The following is a 26,562-nucleotide window of genomic DNA, read 5'->3' as shown; positions in this document are numbered from 1 at the left end:
GGTCGCGGACTGGCGTCGCGAAAAGTGACGTCACGGCCTCTCCTCCATGTTGGTTTTGCTCCTATTTCTAACACTTTATTCCTCGTTTTGCAAGCATGACGTAACCGTTCACCTGCCTACTACATAAAGACGCTTCATTCGGGTGATAATCTATGTGCGACTCGTCTTTCCGGCAAATGAAGTTCCTCTCAAAAATCGCTTCCTATTTACGGCACTTCGAACCTCCTGCTCCAACGGAAATGCACACTGACGCAAGTGGAATAGGCATCGTTGATGTCCTCATTCAGCGCTATTGATTGTTTACTCCAGTCGGACTAAGCAAGACTGTGCGCAAATACACCATCACCGCACTGGACTGTCTGGCCGTTCTTTTCGCCGAGCAGCGGTTTCGCTGCTACCTGTACGGACGCTTTTTTTTTAGTAGTAACAGATCATTGCTTATGTTGGTTACTCAGTCTCCGTGTTGCCTGATCCGTCTGGTTGCCTAGCCTGCCGAATACAAGAATACGACTGTACTATTTTATACAAGAGTGGCCGAGGCACGCACTTAAGGACTGCCTCTCGCGGTTGTCACTTGCCAGGACAGAATGTGACGCAGACAACTTTGAGCATTACATCGCTGCTTTATCTACGAGCTTTCCCGATATCCGCGCCTTCTGAGCAAAGGAACACAGCCCCCAGCACCTGAAGCCCTTCTTGAATGCTGCTCAAAACCCAGCCTCGAACAGCCAGTTTTTTTCTAAATGATGACCTGCTATACATAGTTTACTCAGACACTGGACATCGGTTCCTGCTGGTAGTACCTGAAAGCCTCCATCTGTATGTTTACTCCCTATGCATGACGATCCAGCCTACGGACATTCGGGAGCAGGGAGAACTTTGCACCGCACTCAGGAGCGATTCCACTTACCCCGGACGCGCCAAACAATTGATCAATATGCGGCCAGTTGTCCTGATGTGTCAAAGTCATAAAATTCCTACTGGTGTAGGCCCCGGAATGCTTCACTCTGTACCACCGCCCGGGGCGCCTTTTGAGAAAGTCGGAGTTGACATTTTGGTCCTTTCCCAAAGTCTCCAAAACGGCAATCGTTTGATTGTTGTATGTGAATCGCCTCACTCGTTTTAGTAAGAAGGGCGCTCTTACCTCCGCTACAGCCTTACAATTGTCTTTCTATGCTGCATTCAGTAATTTTGCAACATGGTCCCCCGACAGATGTGATAACAGAGGCTGTCACTTTGCTGCCGATGTAATAAGTAAACTGCTCCGTTTGTGCGCTTCTGATTTGAGGCGTTCGACCACTTAATACCCTCACACAAATGGTTTAAAAGAACACACCAACAGAACACTAACCAATATGCTTCCAATGTATTTCGCTTCGTACAATAAAATCTGGGTCAACTCTTCTGAGTCTGAGTATACTGCATAGATTATTCGTGCCAATTCCGCTATATTGAAAACATATGGTCGTATTACTGTACACAAATAATCGGAAAGTGATATGTTGTTATACTTTTTGCCTTCCTCATCAAAGCTACTGCGTTTTCCTGCTCTGAGCACGGTGATGTGTTTCATTTTCAAGATATATAGATCTTATAAGCAAATGAAAGTATTGACTAATTTATGCATCAATATTCTAAGAGCGTGTGAGGGTGTCGTTTTAAAGTAACCAGAAAAAGAGTGTACAATATAGTTTACAAAGTTTAAGAAGGTTCCATCTTACGACACAGCTGCACCGTATAGAAACACAAAGTGCGCCCAACGAGTCTCGTGATGCCATAAATGTTAAGCCTTTGCGAATTGAATGGACGCTTTTTCCGACGTTAAAAAAAGCAAGGTTACTTTCGCTCCATTTTTTTATGAGGTCCAATTATCCCTCACCTGTAGATGGTCTCGTAGTAGTTGTAACTTTTCTAACGTCGCCGGCTTGTGTTGCTAGAAAGCATAAGTACAGTGCTGCATCAGTAAGCCGGTATATGATATAGCGTCCCAAAAACATCAGATTTATGCATGTGTGGTGTTTTTTTTTTTTTTTGCGCAATTTACAGCTGTGCCGAGTGGTTTTAGTAGTAATTGCTGTGCAATATGTAAAGGAATGAAAATGAAATTAGAAATTTAACCTAAATAAGGAGAACCGTGAAAAGATAAGGGCAGGCAATGCGTTGGGGAGACAAAATGTAGCCTCTTAAGTAAGTTATGTAAGAGCTTATATGGCTACCGTATGCGGCCCCTTTGCAAAAACTCAGTTGCATACTATCAGTATCCTAATCAAGAATTCTGCATGTACTATCTAAATCGATTCTAAACAATTACACTATGTGCAAATCCGCCCAAGAAACCAGAACTGCTGCAAACAAACGGGCCGTAATGTGTTGTACAGAATACATTAATTTTAACACAACGGCGCTTTGCTGCAGTCGAGAGTAGCCGGTTCCTCTATTTCTTTGCATCAGAAAGAGGTTTGGCAGCAGGTAGTTACGAAATAAGCTAGTCGTCATTGCAAGAATATTCGCCACAGCCACATAGAAGCATCCTAGCAAAGGATCAGAGTTAGAGGCTTTAATGAAAACATGTTACTCAGTTTAGTTGCCGAGTTGATGGACCTGTACGGGCCCGAATTCAGCCCTACAGAGCACACCGTGTTTTTAACGGACAAAATGGAGCCAGCCTTGTTGAATATGTTTAAATTAATATCATTCAAACTGTGATATGCGGCTTCATTTCTCGCAACGATAACAGCTTAACTGCTGTTATATTGCCAGAAAACGAGAGCGCGCACTGATTACTATGAGTATGAATATCTTGAATCATTGATGAAAAGTTTAGCAGCACTTTTCATCCTGGAAGATAGACCGTCTTAGTAGTGAACGAATGCCTGTTTCTGAATAGAAGAGCTCAAATGAAACTTTGAAGATCTAGCCATGCGAGGACCGCTAAAGAAAATGCGCTCTATAGACAGCATAATACTTCTAATATCTCGTCATGGGAAAGTTAATTGCTTTTTATCGTAAGACAATTGTGTTTTAGTTCGCATTTCTGTGAGTACCCAGATATATGCTGAAGGCTTCTGCTGTGGCTACAGACGTTTGCCCAAAAAGGATGGGAGAGTCAGATCTCTTTCTGCGCTGGAGTTGTGAGCGTGAGTGCGTATGACAAACTTCTGAACTGACACAAATTTGGCTATTACTTCATTTCGCAGATACCTATCACCCAAAAAGCAAGGTTCGGTGAAATGTGATGGCATATACCATCGTTGCAAGGCATTCCATCTTCGAAAGAACTGTTGGACCATAAAACGTAGACAGAAATGCAGCTACATGCAACCACCTTAAGCTTTCCCAACAGCTCATGGATCTAATTAGCAAGGAAGAATCAAGAAACTGGCACAGCTGCGGCTGTGGCCAGCTTGTTAGGTCATTTGTAAAAATTGACACTCAGAAGTGTGCGGATGTCAGACCAAATGCAACAGATATAGCTGCTGCAGAAGCTTACATTTAATGATCACATCAAAAATAGTGTGCAACATTTTAAATGAAAGAGCATAGCGCAGGAACAAAAGACGAGGACGACAAGACATGACAAGAGCTATCCTGTCTTGTCGTCGTCCCCGTCTCTTGTTCCTGCACTATGCTCTTTGATTTACGATGTCTAAGCAACACGCCCCCTCCTATTCGCTTCTGTGTAACATTATTCTGATGTCGGATCAGCTCTACACATAACTTTAGAATGACTGAAGTAACACAGCGACGCAGAGGAGAGAATATGTCAGTCGTACGTATAAACGTAAATACGATCATGTTTCTCTAAACATGTCCGCACAAGATGTCTGTGTGCATACCAGAAATGTTGCTGACAATGAACAATGGCAAACAAGCGAATGAAAACGATTTCAGGCATACTTCGCGCAAATTCTGCTCTCTCGTGGCCCATTGCAAACCTTTTATATCTCTACATATTGAGTTCCTGCGGGCCACCACGCTATATGAGCAAATTTTCATTTCTTATTATCCCACCAGCTAATGTTCTCCAGACCTGATAGGACATTTAAATTGTATCAGATATGACGGGAAATTGCAGCGTTATCTTCACGGACCTATGTACGTCCAGACCTATGTATTCCAGACCTATCTACGTCCAAAACTAGAATAGGCTTCATCCATCTGGCACCCTCCACAAGCATGCCTCGCCAATAATCTAGAGGCCATCCAAACCCATGCCGCGCGGTTTATCATGTCACAGTACTCACGTGAAACTAGCATCACATCACTAAAATGAACTCTTTCTCTCCCAAGCCTTCAATCACGCCGCATAATATAACGTCTCTGCCTCCTTCGTTTTTTTTTTAAGATCCTCACAACTGGCACCCTCTCCTGCAACCTCCTTCAAGAATGTCCCGTTGACTTAATCACAATCAACCGATAATTTTGGCCGCACTGCACAAATGAATAATTTTTTTCCAGATGCAATAGCCCGATGGAATGATTTACCGGACGTTATTGCTTCGTGCAAACATCGTGAAATTTTTGAGCGAAACTAACGAGTCACCTTCAGTCTTCTATTAGACAATGCGCACTAGTCTGCTCTTGTATATTTTGTTACTATTTATTTGTTTCGTTTTCTTTCTTTGTTTTGTTTCTTTAACTGGTGTTGGTATGCTGTTGTACAATGTTATTGCCCCCGCCTTATGTAATGCCGTCGAGCCTTGAAGGCTTCAATAAATGAAATGAAATTAAAATATATTTACGGATACGCGCTCTGAAAGCCAATAAATTATCGCGCACATTTTTGGCAACAATGCGTCGTGAAAATAACAGTATTTAAAATGAATTTCGAAATGTACAAAACGCACATGATCAGCTGTTTGTTGTGACGCCACGCTCCATTAATGTCATCTGCACCTGATTATATTACGTTTTTCAAAACGCCGCACTGTTGACAACCATTGTACATTTTCAATAATCTTTCCCCTTTAGTGGTAGTTACATTACTGTCCAGATCGGATTCTATAAAGCGAATTAAAACCAGTCTTCGAATAGGTTGCGCATTTTCCGAAGTCTCTGAAACAATTACAAAGGCAATCTGCAATGCTTTGCACAGTGCCAGTCCTTGGAACTGAAGCTACAGAAAGTAACGCGGTCTTAATAAATAGCTGTTTTCGTCATTAGATGCATGCTTTTCCTAATACTCTTGGTGGCGACGGTGCGATAATGGCTGCAAAATCTAAATGATTTAGTGTTTGAAGTATTTATGCAAATATTGATCGTAGACGATATAAGCGCAACTTTCTAGGAGGACATTATACGGTGTCAGATATTCGCATAACTCTTTATACGTACTCATCGCGTCCTCTAGCACACTTCTCATTTTCCGAGCAACATACACCTTTCTCAAAATTGAACATTGCACTTCGGCTGATCAGCTTTGTACACTTTTCGTATAAATTTTTATTCAACTAGACTATTTACGCTAATTTAGAATTGCACATTGAGTTCTGACCTCGGTGCGTAGGCGTCATGGCTGGATGCTCGCCTGGAAAGGCATTGTAAAACAAAAGTAATGAGTGAGTACTTCTCTGAGCTTTCAAATCAACTTACCGCACACATTTCAATCTACAGCAATAAATAGTATTTCGGATATACCAAGATGCAAAACAACTGCGAGCCAGCTGTGCGAACGTTTTTTTTTTTTTTGGTTTGTATTTCCTAGCAGCAACTATAACGACCGGGACATCGGTGAAATCTGATATGAACCCATCATCTAACGTCATACCCGGCAAAGAAGGTCATTTGCCCTGGCAATTTAGACTTGTCCGGTTACCAAGCATATTTTAAGGCCATTCAAATAGCAAGTTTTGGTTCATCTGGTTATTGAAAAATTTCATACTAAAATGCTTCTTTGACATCTAAGTTGGCCGGTATTACACACGGTTCTATATTTCCAATATAAATTTGTCGACAGTACCACCATTAGTGTACATAACATATATATATTTATAAATCGAGGCAGATTGACTGTGCTGTAAGCATAGCCCTGGCATTCTGGCAGTCAGAAACAGGACATGGTACCGAGCTGCAGTGTATTTTGAGTACTGCAGTCACATTATGGATTGCACAGATAAAAATGTAATCAGCAGGAAAAACATGTTCTTAAATGTGCATAATAAACGAAATCAACTGGACATGAATTAGCGATAAATATTTATGATCTTGAGGCATATTTGCGGGATCAAAACGAATATTAATCAAGGAAATCGATTTACCAGGGCTGCACAAATTGTACTGTATACCTTAATTGATATCAGTAAAGGAGCCGACAGGGATGTTTGTCAGAAACAGCGCTGAACAAAATATGGAGCTCCTTCCAGTCTAGACGTCGCAGCCACCGTGTACGATAGTTTACCAAATTGTATTGATCCAGTGGTTCTTATAATGAATTTATATAACAAAACTGAAGTAAATTTGTCGGAATCGCGGCCCGAACGCGAACCCTTTGCTACCAAAGCAACGTTCTTGCAATACGTGCAAAGTTTATCTGAACTTAAATAGAAAAAAGAGAGATATATGTGGATATAGGAGCACTGGTGTGCTATTACTTGTGCGCAATGGCGATTCACTTGGTCCTAGCTAAATGCGAAGTAAGCTTAAGCTTTTTCTTATATTAGGGTTTAGGTGAAACAAAAAGCCACCATTACTGTATCATAGCCTGGCAGGTTAGTTATGATGTCGTACGAAGAGTTGACAATGTCCAGAGGTCCCTTAAGTTCAGGCATGCGTCATTAGCTTTAAAAATATTACATTGCTTAGTTTTGTTGCTGTGTGGACCCTTCTCTACTAGTTTGTCACACCCTACTGAGTACTCATCGCCTCTTTTCGACGGAAAGCACGGAATAACGATGGCAGAAATGAAATCCCATAGGTTGTCACTTTTCCTGCATGTTTCAAAAGATATGACATCATTTTTAATTATTATATTCCCGAATGTACGTGAATTCATATTATTCAATTTGTTTTAGAGGTTTCTTGCTACCTGGTGACCAGAATGTCTGAAATACATTACTACTACTGATTAAGATAGCAAATATCTTGAAATATTTATTGAAAGTGTATTTAGAAGCAGTGAGTTTCATTGAAAGATTTGTTGATATATTAAAACCACAATACAAGCAGATCATTGATATATTTTTCACTTCGCCAGACCATTTACTCTAATTCAAAATTCATGAGTATCTTCTAACCTGTGTGCGTCGCTGTGGTGACCGAGCCTGCGCCTAGAAAGGCCGTTTTTATATTACTGCTTCTGTGACTTCTAAAAACAAATAAACTGCACAATTTATCGACAGTACTCGAAGTTTTCGGAGTTCAAGGGACAGAAATCAACTTCGACCAGTTTTATTTTGAGCAGGCCAGCATTACGATATGGTTTACGTAATTTAACATTGCAAAGCGACTCAGACTATGCGAGATGAAGTAGTAGACATCGCGGAAATTTTGATTACCTGAAAATATTTATCTTGCTTTATTATTGCACACATAAATTATGATTACATAGTCATAGGTGAGTCTTTTCAAATCTGCTTGGTGAAAACTGATGTAAAGTAATTCTACTGTAATATTATTAGCATATTAAAAGAATAATATAGTAGTGTAAGACAGTCGACCTTTTAAACAATTGTAGCGCCTTGTGACCCGTATTTGTATGCTTCAAGAAGTTTATTCAAGAAAGGCAATTATGAAGAGATCATAGTTTCAGGTTACCTAAAACAAACATAGCAAAACTACTCCACATAATTTTCCTCAGCCATCTCCTAGAGCGTACCAACACTAGCTCGTATATGTCATCAGTAGCGTTAGCACTGCGTCAGACATCACGCATAAGCTAGATTAGGGCGTAAAGGATACGAGTGATAAAATGTCGGCTTTTTATGGCTGTGTTCAAGACGAAATAAATTTTAAAAGATCAGTTGTGTTGTGTGAGGGAAAAGCCACATGTATAATGCTAAGTGATGCACATATACAAAGTACACTAGAGGGCAGGCAAGAGCCTAGGTATTTCTTCCCCTGCTTTCAAATCAGATATTAGTTATCGAAACCTGTGGCATTACATGGAGCTTGATGTCATAATCGCACGCCCAAATGTCCAGTACGACCGAGATGATACCTGCTCGCATAGTTAGGCCTCTCGAGAGTTACAAATTGATAAATTTAAATGCAGTCGAATCCGTTTACCAGATCGTGTAAAGCCTCCGCGAGTATCGGAAATCAGCCCTGAGTATTGTAACATTATAGTCGGTTACTGATGTTTCAACGTCCGCTCCAGACACTGTACAAGCCAATAACCAACAGTAGCGTTTGTATTTGGAAAGAGAAAATAGTGAATGATGGAGAAGGAAATAATTTACGATGTACGCATGGCTTCGTTAGTGGACGACCGAAGATTTAGAGGCACACAGGCCTACAAATATGTAGAGCATCTATTGAGAATGAAGCGTGTTTGTACATCGTGCCGAACTGTAACTCTCAGAATTTGGTGAGTTATGAGCGATTTCGTGTTACCTGTAATAAGTTATGTAGAGAAAGAGGAAGGTATTCTCCATTGAAAGATAAAACATCCACGACCGCTATGAAGATATCATGAATGGGCTGAGCTGTGTTTAGGCTTGGGGTTAAACGTATGCACAAGGGCAGGATGTTTTCTTTCTGCAGTTTGCAATGAAATGAGGGACAAAGCGCAATGTATTCTTAATATTACGCAATTTCCTGTAATGCATATATAAACTAAGTAAAAGAAAGTCGGACTAATGCAGCCATATAAAAATACCCAACGTTCTACAAGACCACCAATTAGGAAACAATAAGCCAAGAACCTGGTAGAGCTGAAAATATTAGGTTGCTAGTTTAATATGGAAAATGACTTTTTTCGAAGTACGCAGGAACCACGCCAAACACGAAAGATACAGGCGGGTAGAAAAGGTTACATAAATTGCAGGCATCAGAATAACATCCTTAACAAACTAGTATGATCATTTCTCTATATATAGAACGGCAAAAATAATCTGGACGGCTGTGACAGAAGCAGGCTCAAAGTTAGTGGACATCGGGCGTTTATTTGCAGTGGGTGTTTTAGGAGCGACAATGTGAAGAGTGTATATGCCACTAGAAGGTTATAACGTAAGTTTATTAGGCGCATGCAGCTTTAAGTCCCATGGAATTTGTCCTCCGAATATACCTAAAATATGTCCTTCCGCATCCCAAACATTTTGCTCCCTGGATCCTCGATATTTGACCTCATCCTTCAAATACTGAAGGCAAATAATCGCATACAACCGAACGGAAGCAATTTCAGGCATACTTTACAAAAATCACTGCCTAAGATTACAGCCCCCTACATATTCGGCTGGAATAAACTGTTCTTTCATACTTCTACATATCAAGTTCCTAAATAATTTCTTTGGGCCACTATGCTATTTGAGCCTAATTCTCACAATATGCCCTAACCTACTGCTGACACTCTAAATGCCTGGTCTATGACCTGCAACGAATAATGTACCGTAGACATTCTGAACATCTGTTATATTTGAATGGAGGCATTGAAATTTAATAAAAGATTTTACTACTCGCATCTCAGAGCATATAAATTGACTTGAGTTTGATGTAAACCTTCCGTAACATTTAAGAAATGATGCGCAATTTTCAAAGTGATGGTTTTATGGGATACAACGGTACCGAGAGTTGTGTGTGCCGCGTTTCCTCTGACTTGACATAGCTGAAAAATAAAATTTCTACCCATGTCCTATGTCAAGTCAGAGGAAACGCGGCACACACAACTCTACAGAACACGCGCTGTAAAGGCGGAAAAATTGTCTCAACTTTTGGCGATCTTATCCACAGGAAATCAATTGCACTAAACGCTGGTTTCCACACAAGTTCAGCTCTTTGTTTACTGATGGCACAATACACCTCAAAAGTGGGGTCTTTGAATACAGTGCGCTGTTGTGAACGGCTTTAAACAACGATAGAATAGACTGAGCTACAGAGAGCATCCCGGATCAAATAAACAGCTGTTTCTTGTCGCTAGGTTCGATAATGTTAGTAGCATTGGTGCGATATTGGTGCCACAGCAAAACAGTGAAGCAGTTATGGTGATCATAACCGTCAAGAACGAATGAGTACCTTGCTGGTGCTTGCCATGATTATTTGGTTGAGATATTCGCATAAGGCTAAATGTTTTATACGTACTGAAAACGTCTTAAACGCACAAGTCCCCATTTTATTGGCAGAAACGTACGCTCACTCAAAATTGAATCTTGCACCTCAAATTATAATTTAGTTACCTTTTGAGACATTTTAACACAATCGCAGACCATTTGCGCTAATTCAAAATTCGTCCATATCTTATCACCACGGCGTGTCACTGTAATTTGCAAAGGTTTTGTCTACAAAGGCACTACATAACAGCCTAACATGGTGCTTCCGTGAGCCCTCATCACATTTGAACGAGCACATTGTATTCGACCGAACACTAATATTTTTCGAAAATCCATATTCGGAAACAGACTTGAACTAATTTTTTTTAGAACAAACCATGAGTAAGACCTGCGAGAATTTATTTTCTTGTTTATTACAAACCAGAATTGTACTCATAGGGGAAACAGTAAACGTTCCGATATTAACCCATCAACGAACATGACACCTAGCAAACAAGATCATGCGTCCGGGCAGTTTGGACGTATTCAGCAACCATGCAAGATTCAGGGCTAGTCAAACATGGCGTGTTTGGCTATAGGCAATATCTGAAACTAAAATGCTTGTTTAGAAAAGAAGTTCATTGTTATTTAAAGCGGTTCCATAGTTTTACCACTAATTTGTAGATTGTAAGAGCGAATAACGCCAGAAAACGAGACACTGCTACTGTACAGTAATCGTGGACCTTACTTGGAGGAATTATTCAGTAACGCTGGCTGATATCTAGCAGCAGTTTTGCTTTGCCGAAATTGTCGAAATAAAGCCTGTGCAAGCTGCAAATGAATTAGCGGGCAAACATTTCACCGTTGAGAGAGATGTGGATAATGAAGCTCCAGTGAAGCATGCGGATAAATTTATCTGAACACTTCTACAAATAATGCCTAATTGAGATAATACCAAGAAAGAAGTCGACGGGGATGTCTGTCAAACAGCTACAACTCAATAACGCATACTGCTCCTTTTACTGAAACGTCGCAGCAACCGTGTCAGGTGGTATAGAAGAATCCTGTTTTCAAACAGGTTCTTTTAAACAGAGTGTTAAGGAAAATATAAGTATCACAATCAAATAAATTTTGTTACCAGTAGGGTGTGAACGCTATATCCTGCATATCAGACTAGTACGCAACGCATAGGCCACAAAGGGTACTTAGTACCGATAGCGACAAAGGAGGCTAATGCCGAACGAGTTCTAGGACGTATGACTTACTAACGCATGTTTTTGATGGTTATTGATGCTGTAGTAATTATTTAAAACTATCAGTATTCAACAAATTACCACATATTCGTGAAAAGGCGGTGCTAAAGAATGTTTTGCAGCCTGCGCGTACTTTAGGCGAATTTGCAAAAACTAAATACTACTCTGGAATGAAAGATGTAGCGGTGCTTGAACGCAGAACCACAGCAATGTAGGTATGTATGCGCAACATCGTGTAAGCTGACCACAGTTAGGGTGCCAATATGAGCACAGGCATAATTGGAGATAAAGCATTCATACAATAAAGTGTGAAGATTAGCAATGCAAAAACTGTTAGGATAATGATTTGTGCTTTAGTTCGTTCGGTTTCTGAGCTTTGTGGTCCCAAAGTGACGCGGGCTATGGGCTTTTCTGCCGAACAAAATTCTTTACCGCACATTGATATCGCCAAGCACATGGGCGCCTTTTATTTCACCTCCATCAAAAAGCGGTCGACGCGGCTGTGATTCGCACTCTCATCCTTGGGAAAAGTAGTCGAGCGCCCTGACCACGGCACATCCGTGACGGGGCGATACAATTCTTCACTAGTGAGCGATTGTCGTGCATATATATAGAAAATCTGTTTCAAACAAGTCAGAGGCAATCCTGCGAGCATTGCTGATGCAAATGCAGGATCTCAGTGGCGGTTGCTTATTAGCTAAAAGAAACCTTAAATGAATGCTTTGGTCATTAGTTCTTTGGGTAGCCTGAACTCGTGTAGAGGCGCTTTACATGTGCCTTCGAAAAGCCTATAGTGACAATCTGTTCCTCTCAGTGACAGCTCTGAGCATCGTCGGACCTGCACCCGACGGAGAAATTTGTGGCAATATACTTGACATTTCAGGATACATCTGTTGGATTTAAAAATAGGGAGGGGAATGATGGGGAACAATCCTATTTTAAAATTTTGGGGAACAATCTATATTCGTCTATTTTAAAATAGGCTTGCCCCCGTGTTGGTTACTCTATCGCGAAAACTATGGGGAGATGACGACAGCGTCGCGGCAACTGGGGAGCCACGGAGATCCTCCCCGCTCTTCAGTATCGGGAACTCGACACGAGCTGCCGTATCATCACGGCACTCCGCCGTCGCCGGTGAGGCTTTGCAGGACTTTTCCCGCCTGGTTGCCCTGTCCAGCCTCGGGAGTTTATCCCCTGCCCTAATGTGGACGAACATTCGCCTGCAGCCCTGCTAGTGAGTCGGACGACCTCGATTCATTAGAGTCTTTATTGCTAGCTGGCGTAGTTGCTATTCCATCAAAAAATGCTTGCCTATATATTGTCAGCACGTGTTATTTGTTCCCTAAAGCACGGCCCGCAGCGGTCGGCAGTGCGCTCGGTAGCGTATATACGTATACACTAGGTGGAACCGGTGGCTTGGACTGTCAGCCGCGGCTAAGCGTGGAAAGTGTATTTACACCCCTATTAAAACACCACATCTGGTGCAAACTTGGGGCCTACTCTTGAAACATAGGACGACTGTTCGGTTCAACAAAAGTTCTTTGTTCGGACATGACAAGTGCTAGACCTTTCTTGAGTGCGAAGTGACTTCCGCTGCAGCATGTTTGAACTTTTTAACAAGCTCAGCGCATTTCTTTACCCTTTGGAAAGTCTCCTTCAATTTTAGGACAGCGCGGTCCAATTCGAGGAAATGCGAGGCCTACCGCCCACGGAGTTGCCGGCCTGAGGCTAGTGAGTACGGAAGCCGCGTGGGTGGTCCAAGTCCAGTACATATTTTCTCTTCTGTCTCTTTGCGAGTCCGGGAGTCGGGAGCTCTGGGAGCCGAGTAGTCTGGGGACACGGGAGCCACAAGTTTGCTGGTATTGCAGCTCGGCACCAGGAATTCCCACACCGTCTGGGACACTGGGCGCTGACCGAAAATATGCTTCGAGCGGTGAGCGAAGTAGGACCATCCTACCGAGGCGACGTCTCCTTCCGGCTTGGTGCACGGCACGTAACCCTTTTTTGAGTGTTATTATTTTTTTAAACGCTCTTTTTCATAGTGGTTTTTAGGCCTAAAGCTTACGTTCTGCCTACACCACAAGTCAGAAGTGACAACCGCCATGTCCGTAGTGTTTAACAGCGGGAGCACATTGCTGTCCGCTTGTTTTCGCAGCCTAGGACGAACGGCGCACTCTCGCCTAACTCAAGAAAGGGCTTTGTTCACTTGAACTTAGCGTTTCTACAGCCGCATGACACGTTTTGCTAGCGAATTTTGTGCGGAGCCATGAGGCCTGTGCGAATGCCGGTGGCGCCTCTCGTGACTTACATTAAAGGCATGCGGAGAGGGAGAGATTTCGGTCAGTTATGCAGCTTCACATGAGCAATTGCGGCTTACTGGCTACTGCACACGTTTTTTTATTTCTTTTTTTATACTTCTTTTCGCTTGAAAAAAGATTTTTTTTTTTTATGTCGAGCTTCTGCTCACTTTTATTTAATTTTAATTGGTTTTAAGCCTGGCAAAGCTTTTGCTTGTCCGGGCTCCCTCTCCTTAATTTTTTTTTTTCTGTTCGAGAGGACGAATAAATGGTAAATGGTGACTGCACATCGTCTCGCTGCCCTTTGCTGCGGCGGAGCTGCCTGTTCCTGTGCCAGCGAATTACGTCCGGAGCAGCCCTGCCAAGACAAGCCAGCAGTCACATCTGGCTGCTGCTACCCTGGCCTGCAACTTTAAGTCGCCCTCGCGGGCCCTTTTGACACGTCGGCTCCCCGCGATCTCTGGTGTTGCGCCATACCAGCATCTGGCTCGGCTCCGTACCCTCTCTGGCGCCATCTATATCTGCCTTTCTGACAACGTCCCCACCTCTACCGGCTCCCGGCCGCAGTTTTCGACCGGGCCCCGCTGCGTGCCGACCGGCAGACACTGAAGCCCGCGTGACATGCCAGCCATCCAGCGGAGACCTTCACAATACCGTCGGCGCACCTGCCTCAAGTGCAAGTTCATGAAGATATCTCCGAAGCATGTACTTGAAGGCGCATGGGTCAATTAGGTTGGGGGATGTGGGGAACGATATCCCATCGTCCCCTTTAATGTCTGCTGTCCCCTCTAGCAGCTACTATAGCTATCGCGAAATGGCGCCAATGTCGGTGTTTAGGATTAACTATCGAGATATGGCGCCAGCGTCGAGGCAGATGGGGAGCCCCGGAAGCCCTCCCTGCTCACGCGGGAAAGCCAGTTCTCTTCGGCATCGGGAACTCGACGCGAGCGGATGTATCATCGTGGTACTCCACAGTCGCCAGTAAGGTGAAACCTTGAGTAACTGTTCCTGCCTTGTCGCCCTGACCGGCCTCGAAGCTCATCCCCTGCCGTAGCGCGGGCGAACATTCGCCTGTAGACCTGCTGGTGAGTCGGACAACCTAGTTTCATTAGCATGTTTCATTTCTAGCTGGTGCTGTAATTGCCGCAATAAATGCCTGTTGTCATCACATGTTCATTTGCTCTCAAGAGTACGGCCCACAGTGGTTGGCGCGCTCTCGGTAGCGTATGCAATCACTGCGTGGGCTCGGTGATTTGGACTCCCAGCTGAGACAAAAGGGAGAAACGTATGAGGAACAGAAACAGCTAGTGCCAGTTTCTAAATAGGCCCTACTAAACAGAAAATGTCGGAGTATCATTTATAATGTATATTTCTTAAAACTGTCTCCTGCATCGTTTGTCGTCTTTCTAATAATATTCTTCACTAGAACGAAAGAACAAAACATTCTTATATTGGCTCGCCCCTTAACACGTTCTTTCAACGTATTTCTTTCAGCCACTTTTGCGAAGTAAGTAAGCAAGTAACGTTCTTAAACTCGTTTATTTCATATTAAGTTGTTTTCTGTAAATATCCTGCTCTAGTTTTAAATTGGCGCCAGCAAACAATACCCGCTTTGGGATCATGGTCTACGTATGTTAAATTAGCCTTTATTCTGCTCAGGAAATGTCAAGGAACGGCCCGGATCAAGTATAACGTCTGACAAATTAACCTGAATGTATGGGCCCATAGGCCTAAAAACTCAGTTCAGTTCAGGCGTTCAGTCGTGTCCGACTCTTCGTGACCCTATGGACCATGTCACGCCACGCTTTCCGGTCTCTCACTATCTTCTTAACATCACATAGCTTCATCTGCAATGCCTCAAAAATGCCATCTAACCATCGCGTTCGCTGCCTACCCCTTCTCCGGCAACCCTCAACCTTTCCAAACATCAAATCTTTCTCCAGCGACTCCTCTCTTCTCATCAGATGACCAAAGTAGCTGAGCTTTAACTTTAGAATTTGACCCTCCAACGAAAAGTCAGGGTTTATGGTCGACAATATCGACTGATTTGATCTTCTGGCAGTCCAAGGAACTCTTAAGAGTCTTCGCCAGCACCACAATTCAAACGCGTCAATTCTTCGGCGGTCAGCCTTTTTCACAGTCCAACTCTCGCATCCATACATCACAACTGGAAAGACCATAGCACGGGTTATACGGATCTTGGTTGGCAGACTAATGTCTCTGCTCTTTACTAGGCGGTCAAGGCTAACCATTGCTCTCTTTTGCAGAAGCAGGCGTCTCCTAATTTCATGGCTGCAGTCTACTTCCGAGGTAATCTTGGCGCCCAAGAACAGAAAATCTGTCACAGCTTCCACTTCTTGTCCATTGATGCTCCAGGACTTGATAGGGCAAGACGCCATGATCTTCGTCTTTTTAATGTTCAGTTTAAGCCCAAACTTCTCACTCTCTTCTTGTACGCGCATCAGAAGTCTCTTGAGTTCCACTTCACTTTCTGCCATTAAAGTGGTATCATCCGCATATCTAAGGTTGTTGATACGTTTTCCAGCAATCTTCACTCCAGCTGAAGACTCGTCCAGACCGGCCTTCCTCATGATGCACTCTGCATATAGGTTAAATAGGCAGGGCGACAGTATGCAGCCTTGCCTCACCCCTTTCTCAATCGGAAACCAATCAGTAAGACCATGCCCAGTTCTGACTGTGGCCTCTTGCCCTTCATAAAGGTTCCTGAGGAGACAGATGAGGTGAATTGGAACTCCCATCTCTTGGAGAGCTTGCCACAATCTGCTGTGATCTACGCAAAAACTACTCAACCATTAAAACTATATATGCATGATATGCGTTCCATACAACGAATCGTACTCCAGGTTAGCGCAGTTGTTTTCCGTAGTGTCCGGCTGACGCTGATTTCCAAATAAACGAACATTATACAATGTCCGGTTGACTAAAGATGCAATGATTTCCGCTTGGAATGGTATATTTGTACTTCAGATAGGTGGTGCTTATCTCGTTGTACTGATGGCAGTATCTACAGCAAAACACGAACACGCATTTACTATGCCTGGTTATGTTCTATGATATGTCATAAAAACTCTTTGGTAAAACTATATTTGTACTTTGTTATGACGAATTGCAAGCCATGTGGAGTGCGCTTTATGTTTTGTAACATGGTAAAGAATGCAATATGAATTATTAACCGATTTTGTGCAAGCACGGTTGTACGTTCTCCTTTAAAATATTGCTAACGGAAGACCAAAACATTGCATTTCGCTCTACTCTCGTAAACTTTACGCGGTGCAATCTGTGGCTTTGGTATTTTGTAATAAGGCAATATAATAGGCTCAAGTCCCGAATTCCTACGAAAGATATTTCCGGCGTGTTATGACAACACTGGGAAATATTTCTGGTATGAAGGCGTCTCTATAGACTCGTATTGAGGAAATTCACTATTGCTGAGGTAACTCACGGCGCTCAAACCACGTACTGATACCTGCATACGAAGCATTCACTGCCCTCTAATATGGAAAAAGTAATCCACGTCGGTCCCCCTATCAGGTAGGGCAAATAACGTTTACTCCTGAACATTTTATGTACAGGGTCGTCCACTTCTAGCTAGAACACGGTCACTGCTTTTAAAGCAACATTGTATCTGACGCAGGCAGATATCGATGCAAAGCGATGCAAGCACACAGAGACACGGATGTGCTGCTTCACATGGCCATCCACTTTAGATTACTGCGTGGCTGGGTCGGATGCAATGTTGCTTTAAAAGCAGTGACCGTGTTCCAGCTAGAAGTGGACGAGGCTGTACACCGTGAGTGTACACCTATCCGGCATCTGTCATGATCGTATTCTACGTGCGAGAAATCTGCACGCTGCTATAAACCGGACTGTGACATCGCGGCTTAAATGGGATTTTCAACTACATGACAGCTCATCTGGTGACTGGAAAGCATCTGATGCTTCAAAAAAGCATGTTTCCCTGCGCAGGCGAATGACCTTAAAAAATTCGTTTGTGGTAGTGTTGCCGCGCTCGATGAACAAGTTTTCTTATTTTTCTGCCTGAGATCGTTGAAAAGGCAACAATACAACTATTCAGTGTCCATTCTTTAGGCAGCTTTGAAAGGAATTGAAACTGGCATATCAAATGGGAGACAACGATAGTAGGGAAGTTTCCTGCTCCTGGCTTAGCAGCCTTTATTTTCGTGATAGTGGACGGCCTTCATACACCTCCCTCAAGTTTACACTGTGCTGCCTTTCTCTTTGCAAAGCCCTAATAGCCCTAATAATTGTTGGTTTCTAAATTGACCAATGGTCCTCCGCATAACTTTTTTAGTTGTTTTTGGTCATAAAAAGAAATGAATAAGTACGCCAATATTCTTTGAAGTGATGCCTCAGTGACAAACTTACCGATCTGCCTGATAACCCTGCACATGATGCGCCGAAAGCGCCAACGATCAAACCGTGCTAAAAATATTTGCTAAATGGTAGTCTGTCCTCTACGTCATCGCTTGCTCTAGTCCTCTCGTTCTGTTACAGAATAATTCAACATGAATGAATAGCCGCAATGAACATTCGAAACCGTCCATGCATACAATCTTTAAAGCGATGTCACCAGTTACTTAGGGCGTTTAAATGCCAGGTCTTGTTCTCAATCGAAATCCTTTGTCACATTATTTTTTCAAGCTCATTACTGATTCAACTGTTAACCCACGCAGTGATATTGTATAGTATCTATCGCACACAAGCTATCCTGCAGTAGCCAGTACTCACTGCGTTAAGGTAGTAAAGATAGAAAATATCAACAAGAAGCAACGCATTGGGGTCGCTAAGGTTTCTAACCTGAAGTGTGCTGCTGCACATAGGAAGATAAGAGCATCTGCACTCGCCAAGCCTTATCAATAGAGCTGCTTATGTGACCGAGTTCATAAGATTCCAGTTGCGTCGAAAATGTATTTGCAATTCAATATCAAGGAACTATTTCACAATTATTAGATGATGAGACGTGTAATTTTTGGTTACAGTTTAAGGTTTGTGAACCCAGTCTATGCAATATATTGCAGTAGCCGCAATTACAGACAAGACTATGTGACAGTTCCAAATTGAAACATCAAAATTTACTGCAGCATTGTTCGTGTGAAATCGACAGCCGATGGTTATGTAATGTCACTATTTAAACATGAGCAGAAAAACTAAGAATGTTTCGAGTTATCCGCAAAAATAGTAGAAAAATATTTGACCAGGTTTATCAAAGTAGGAGTGTATTTCTTCCACAGGCTAAAATAGTGTCAACCTTAGCAAATACCTTCCAAACTCTATGTGCATTCTCTTCACTGTTTATTAATCACTATTGTGAATCCTGTGTTGATAATAACTGCAGGCCATAAAAAGAGGGTAAAGTTTAAACGCCTCTGAAAATTTGCATACTGTTAACCGGCTCGCAACACACAAGAAACTCGCTCACAGTAAACTACCACTGCGCTAACGAATTCGATCGCACACACAAACGTGCGCGCGCACACAAAGAGGGAAAATATGTGCACTTACTTGTTATGTGTTCTGTAGAAACAACTTTGGTGTCAAATTCAGTCGGTGGGTCTGTGTCTGAATGCAAATAGAAAGTAAAATTGGTTCAGAGATTTTGCATACAATCAAAACTGGTTAGGTAGAAACCTTAGCCGCAAAGTAAATGGTATTGATTGCCTGTAAACCAGCGGGCACCCCTTTAAAACTCGTATTCGGTCCAACTTACCGTGCTTCCCGCAATTGGGGCAGGTGAAGATGTAGATCACGCCACACAGAAAAAACAGCAATAGGAGCAGAATGCAGCTTATCATGTAATAAGTAGTTCGTTTCCTGCATAAAAATACGGCGCGCATTAATGGAAATTCGCGGCTTGGTACTGTCATGCGCATATAATGAACAATCTGCAGCTGGAACATTATGTCGCTTAACTGCCGTCAATCTCCTCAGGAGGAATCGTAGTCATCACAGTGCAGACGTACAGTAAGACTGAACGCAAGTTTGCAAAGTAAATTTCGAACCTCATACTCAGAGTTGACTCACCAATCGCCTGTTTATTTCGCTTCAGCCTGTATCTTGCTTAGTTACGTCTTTCCCCAGCTACGACCGGCTTCTAACTGTAGATATTGATCACAACGCGCGTATGATACAAAGCCAGTGCGAAATTATGGTCAAGGAAGCCACTGCGGGACCCTTAGAGGTTAAAGTTTTAACACATAAGGTTCATGGCCTAGACATTGCAAACGAGCACTGCTGCTCATAACATGCGCTCCCATCGCATGGGCCAGCGGCGCGTTACAAATTGATTAGATCGAAAGATTTTTGGCGTTGCTATTATCGCATCCTCAACATAAGCAGCCGATTGTCCAAACTACTGACGTAGGTTGGCCCTTATCAATATTGTCATCTTGTTCCTAGGTGGATTTTTTTCTTTTCTCTATCATGACATCGAATTTCTTTACATCTCTGTGCTGTCAAAGATGAACTTCATAGCTATTGTTAGAAGACATATTTTAAATGCAATTTACATAGATGCACCCAGACCACTAGCTGCTCCTCAGGTGCTTCAGATAATACTACTGGTCTGCAATCGATTTGTTTCAGGCGAAGGCCATAACGCCTCATGCGGCGCCTAACGTCCGGCGTCCTATCCCACTAGTAGCTGTCATTAAATGACGTCATTACCCGAAAAGCTGATCATAATTCTCCTTGTCTACCGTGAGGAAGATAGTTCAAAGTAAATAAATCTCGTCTTCACAGGGAATCGAACCTCCATCTTTTGGATCCCCAGCCGAGCGCTTTAACCAACTGCGCCACGCCCGGGATCGTGAAATGCATGTCATAATTCTCCTGGCCCACCTTGACGATGATAGTAGCGACGACAATTAAGATTAATATGAGCGATAATGTGAATAATGACATTATCTTTTCTGCATTGTAATTTCCACAGTGCCCTTTCCAGTTTTCGATTTAGTGGTGAACGTCTGAGATCACTTGAGGAAACATTACAACACCACCCCTCTTAAGGGTGTCGCCAGTGTCCTTCCTTCCTGGCTACGCCGCAGTAGCGGTGAGGGAGAAGCGTGCTGCGGTTACCGCATAAGATCACGTGAGCAGCCTGCTTCCTTATTTCTCTTGTCTACTCCGGTGGCGGCGCGCGCTGGGTGTGCCAGTGAAGAGTGTGTGGGTGCAGTGAGGAGTTGAGAGAGCGGAGAGGGTGGACCTGTCCACGGTTGGATGGCCTGACGTTAAACCTGCCCTTGAACTATGCCTCTTGCGTGGAAGTGTGGCCGAAGGTCGACGGCAGAACTACTCCATGAAACGGTTGTATCCTTGGTCCACTTTTTTCGTGCTGGGCACTTGTGCTACCAGCGTGGTCTAAGCGAGCATAGTGCGCCTGCCAGTGCAGAGCCGCAGCACTGCAAGAACCTCACATGAACATTAGCATTTCATCATGCCGGCCGTCTGACCTAATCTTATCCGACGTGTGGGGAAAGCTGGGCAGATCTCTATGATTACCCCTCCCGGTGCATTATTCAAACCGTAAATGTGGGTTTGAGATGTCAATCGGGTGATGTTGCATGAAGCTGTGGGCGCTGCTAGCATCCAAAACGTCCCGCCAAGAACTTCTGGCACACACTGAGCCAGAAAAGTTAGAAGGCTGAGGCTACAGAATTTTTGTTTTGAGCGTGTTCCCTGGCACACCCGGCGTTGTGGCTCGCGGTATTATGTTCGCGCCCGGAGATTGTTGTTGTGGCTGTAGCAAGAAGGAAAAGAAAATGCTCGGGCCTGCTACTGGCTCTGTAGCTGAGCCACCTCCGCGGCCTCGTGCAGACAGAAGAGAAAATAGAGAAGAAATAAAAGGAACAGGGAGAGAACGACGCGCGCTGCAGGCGTCGTCCACCACCACTGAAGCGGTGGCGGGCGCAATGACGGCCCAAAACAGACAAAAAATCGGCGCCAGACCAGCCCCCGCCGCAAGCGGCGGCGACCCACCTGTACCAGCCCCATCACGCGCCCGGAGATACTGGCCAGCATCCGAAGATCGAGCTCAGTTGCTGTGGTTTTCATGTTCAACCATTCCGCCAAGTTTCAGGTAGGACCCCCATTCGCCCGCGGCGCATTCAGAATGGTCTGCTGGCCACACTGCTAACCATGTATTGGCAGGACACGAGCTGCTTCAGAAGCTGCCGCCCGTTGGGGCAACAGTGGCACGCACACAACGCAGGATAGCTGATGAGAGCGCAATATGTTCGAAGGAGAGAGGTGCCGCAAACGTTCTCGCGTCCGCTTTGTAACAGGCGTTGCAGTTCGCATATTCGCCTGGTTCTCAGATAGGAGTACCGATACCGACATACAATACTACAGTGACAGAGCGCTAATGCCTTCCTGCTGGCCTCGCACTGTTATGAGCTACGAGAGACTACAGCGAGATTTCTCGACGCGTTTTGCCAGTTGTACGCATCGGTCAAGCCGCCCAGTGGTGCAACTTTGTCACAAAGCGAGCGTTACCACTTCCGACGCCTGTTTACGGAGTTCCTTACATATTACAAGCAGTGAATGCGGCGAGAACTCAAGCCACAGACACAGGCAACGGTTGAGCCTCTTATCGAATTTGTACAAGCGATGCCATAATTATGAGAGTACGCCGCTCAGAAGCATCTCATTTGGAGCGAATAGAACACATCATCCGCTATTGCCGCCCTACATTTCAATATATTTGAGCACCTGCCCATGCACCAACCTGAACGAGCTTTCCAGTCAAGGCCCTGATTTCAGCAGATCGCTAACAGCGAACCCGGTGCCGGCTCTGCAGTCCCTAAAGGAAAGGAGTGCCTGGAGTGGCGTCCCAATGATAAAGAGTGAGCACAATCCTGTGCCAAGGAAGTCTGCGTCTCTGTGGGTACGTGCTGAAGTCATATCAACCACTGAGAAGGGGGGGGGGGGGCGCAGCACATGTCCTCGCCCTTGCACTCAGAACGCACTCCTGGAGCTCCGCATGCAACCAAACACTCGCATGTATCTGAACATTGCCGAGCGTAGCAACAAAACGGACGGATGATAGCCGATAGCAGCGCCAGCAGAGACTACAAACGGTCGAAATCCGTACGCGTCACGTCCGCATTCAAGGTAAGAGAACAGACCAGCACACCCGTGACTTTTGTTCACATCGCAATAGAAAGGGGCTGCATTTAAGGTATTGCTAAACACGAGTGTAATTATTTGCCGATTTGAGATGAGGTTCTTTCCCAGTTCTGACGGCGGTTCATTCGGATACGACAGCGAAGGTCACCACTCCTGCTCTCTAGCGGGGAGGTGAACCCCTGCGGTGACGTTTGGCTCGTGGTGGGCTGGGGTCAACTTGTTCGCAGAAGCGTTTATTCACCTGTATGGCCTAGCACTACCAATTATCCTAAGCCAAGAATTCTTGGTGAAAACCCAACAGTCGGTAGATATCGCCAATACGGCTTATCGGAAGAGCGCGTACTCCACTGTCAGGCCATTCAACACGCCATCTACAACGAAGCCTGTCATTAACGCGCACGGCGGAAACGCTTAGAGATGGGCGGCATCCCTACCATGAGCGCTGCTCGCCCAACAAGCCGACTACATATATGATGGTTCGTCTCAATGCTCCCTCTCCGAGGTCGGAAGTGGAAATAGATGCACTCCCGGTCGTTTCAGATGAAGAAAGAAATAGATTTCCGCGTCAGCTGCCGAGATCGATAGCGGCGGCCTGCCAGCGTGAGAGACTGTTCGCACTGAGAGACATTGGAGGACCATGATGCATCACCGACCGGGATGCATCAGGTGGGTTCAGCACCCCACAGAAAGGCGTAGCGCGCTGTCCTGCAAATGTAATGCCACGGCCCGTCAGGGGTCCTAAATGGAAACCGACCAAGGAGGCTCTGCAGGATTTGCTCGATGGTGGCCTTATTTGCCGTTCTGGAAGTCTCTGGAGTTACCAGTTGTGCTTGGGGCAAAACAGCTTGTAGCTACGTCGGCAATAGAGGATCCTCTGCCCCCGCCGGGCGGGCCCCGATGCGCGCACTCGAAGCCCATATACAACAGCCGTGTTTCTCCGCAGACAGAGCACCGGGACGGTGGGAATGCATCGCTCTCCGGTTTCGCATGTGTCTGCAAAGAGCGGAACTTATCGGAAGAAACCGCCAGACTATACATTGCTAACGGCGGGCAATGCCCCCGCGGGGAGAGGCGATGATCTCGGCTGTCTGCAGCGTGAAAGTAAAGCGTACACGAGTGACACGGCTCGTAAAATAGAGAGAGGGAGCGCTGCGCGTCGGGGGGCTACGCTCCGGCGGGGACGGAACTCGAGTTAGAACGGAGCCGCGTCTGTGAGCAGTCGCGTGGTTTGAAGCTCCCGCGGTCGCCCGAGGGCTCCGCGTATTTACGGGCAGTGGTGCGCTTGGGCAGTGGTACGGGCAGTGCACGGCTTGCGAGCCGTGAGTGTACCGTGCGCGGTACTACTAGTACGTTGCGGCGTACTGCGTAACAGTTAGTCTTTTGTGTGTGTGTTGTATTATGTCCAAGGCAACCAAATACACGCCTGTTGTGCTATCTTGAACGGCACCGTCTGCTGAGTACCTTCTTGGAAGCCGCTCTCATCCACGAGCGGACACCCCAAACACAGAAGAGAATATTACTCAGCTCTTGGCATTTTTGCGTTCACTACGGGCGATGAGTACAAAATGGCATTCTCATCTCATAGCGGGCTGTGTAAATTCAAAAGAATGGCATTTGATTTTCCGGAGCTCCGAGCACATTCCAGAGGCTGGTAGACCGTGTAGTCGGTGACGTCAGATACCACCATACCCTTGCCTACCTGGCTGATGTGATCTATTTCCACACATTCGATGAGCAATCTCGATCACCTGAGAGGCGTCTTGGGAAAGCTCAGTGCTGCTGGCCTCACGTTCAATCCCACAGAGTCAGGTGACCTTGCTTGGATATCGTTGCATGGGGCAGGTGTCGGACGGTTCAAGATATTTCGGGCATTCCTATAGTTTCCTACGCATAAATAAGTCAGCACTCTTCGGCGACATCTTAGGACATTGGGATACATACAGCCAGTTCATACCTATAACTTGAGCCACTGCAAGCGCCCTTGGCGCGATGGCAAAGATATTTTCCAGTTGTGAATAGAATGATGAGCCGGAATGCAGGTTTCGAAAGCTCCCACGCCTCATCGCGCATACAGCAGCCCTGAATCTACCTAACCTAAACAAGGAATTTGTTATCCAGAAAGATGCATGTGATATCGGAGTGGGTGCAGCACTCTAGTAGATGGACGTGACCAGCTGTAACTGGTGGCATTGGCGAGCAATAACTTAGCGACGCAAAAAGAACGCTTGACCGTCATTACGCACAGTGATAACTGAAAATATACGCTGAGGAAACAAGGTTCATGGCCAAGATCGACCACATGGCCTTAACATGCTGAAGCGCATGCGTGAGCCAAGAGGTCGGCTTGCACGGCAGGCCTTGACCCTGTAACCCTTCGAAAACAAATTGCGCTACCGAAAAGGGACTGGCAATGCTTGCAGTTATGAGCTGTCACGAACGCCGATCGCTGATACCCAACCGGCAGGCGGAGAATGAGTAGACATAAGGACAGCTGTCTACGCGTCTGGAGAAGGAGCGCGCCGCGGGGAGTTCCTCGTCTTCGAAATCCACGAGATAATGTACAGAGGGAGGTTTACAGTTTTCAGCCGGCCGGAAGACTTATCTGTCAGCAGTTAATAAACTGTCTTAATGAAGAGACGTATGCGCCGACTACTCTGGCACTATTGCACTATCAAGCCTTCGGTAGTATGGTAGCCTCTAACTACAGTCTAGCTAGTATTGCTGCAAGTTAATTGGAGCATTTCCCGCAGGACCATGCTTTAGCTTTTATGAATTATCTGCCAGCCAAGGAAGCCTCTAGTGAGTGTTTTAAAGTCCTTATTCTGTGCAAACTGCACCGCGCCGTTACGCGGCACTATCACGACGCCAGCTCTCACGGCAGTGCAAGATATGGCAGAAGCTTCGTAGGTTCGCTACCTGGACTGAAATAACGGCAGACTTATGTCAATACGTGCTAACTTGTTCCATCTGCCGAGAAAGAGTGCCTCGAGGCGGAAGGCCACCTGGCTTACTTCCACCAATCATAAGCAAGAAACCCTGGGGGATCCATCCTTCCTTGCGATTTGATTGGGCCGCTGCCGTTTAGCAAATTGGAGTGCAAGTTCGTGCTCGTCGTAATGTACTATTTCAGCGTTTTCGCTCAATAGCAGCTTCTGCGGAAAGCGACTGCCCCGGGTGTCCTGATAAAGCTGTCAGGAGTTTTGTCGTTTTGACTCTCCTGATCAGCTGATAACCGACAATACCAGACGTTTCACGTTCAAGGCTTTTCTTGATACATTTGCAGCAATGGTTGTACTGCAGCAGAAAACCACGGGCTACCATACAGTCCAGTGGGAGCTAGTGCCTAAATTGGGGTATCAAGCTGCTGTTGGGTAAAATGCGAGGTCGCATCATCCTTGAGGCATGAGCGTAAATTAATCGTCCGGCATCACGGCTGCTTTTTCCATGTTTGGCAGGGAGATGAACATGCAAATGGACTCTTCAGCCAGATGTTAGATGACATCCGGAATGTTGCGAATGATGTCAACAACGCACAATTGCGAGTGTTTGGCCAGTAGGAATAAATGGACAATGAAGCGCTTTAAATGTATTGAAACAAAAGGGTCGAGAGAAAAAGTGAGAGATAAGTACTCCCTAACTTGTCACTTCACCACAAGAATTTTTGAG

The 26,562-nt window shown here is 44.9% G+C and overlaps 1 long non-coding RNA gene across 1 annotated transcript; it reads right to left on the bottom strand.

Annotated features, from left to right (window-relative positions):
• Positions 1–1,896: 1,896 nt before the first annotated feature.
• On the bottom strand, positions 1,897–19,463 carry LOC146179724 (uncharacterized). The gene is made up of 3 exons (XR_014700937.1): positions 19,276–19,463; positions 5,495–5,527; positions 1,897–1,933 (listed from the first exon to the last, which is right to left on the bottom strand). It is a non-coding gene; the product is annotated as an uncharacterized LOC146179724 (long non-coding RNA).
• Positions 19,464–26,562: the final 7,099 nt, after the last annotated feature.

This window comes from Amblyomma maculatum, chromosome 9, assembly GCF_055883805.1.
Source record: "Amblyomma maculatum isolate TAMU_Amacu chromosome 9, ASM5588380v1, whole genome shotgun sequence".
Classification (NCBI taxonomy): domain Eukaryota; kingdom Metazoa; phylum Arthropoda; class Arachnida; order Ixodida; family Ixodidae; genus Amblyomma; species Amblyomma maculatum.
This window is presented reverse-complemented; position numbering and strand designations above follow the sequence as displayed.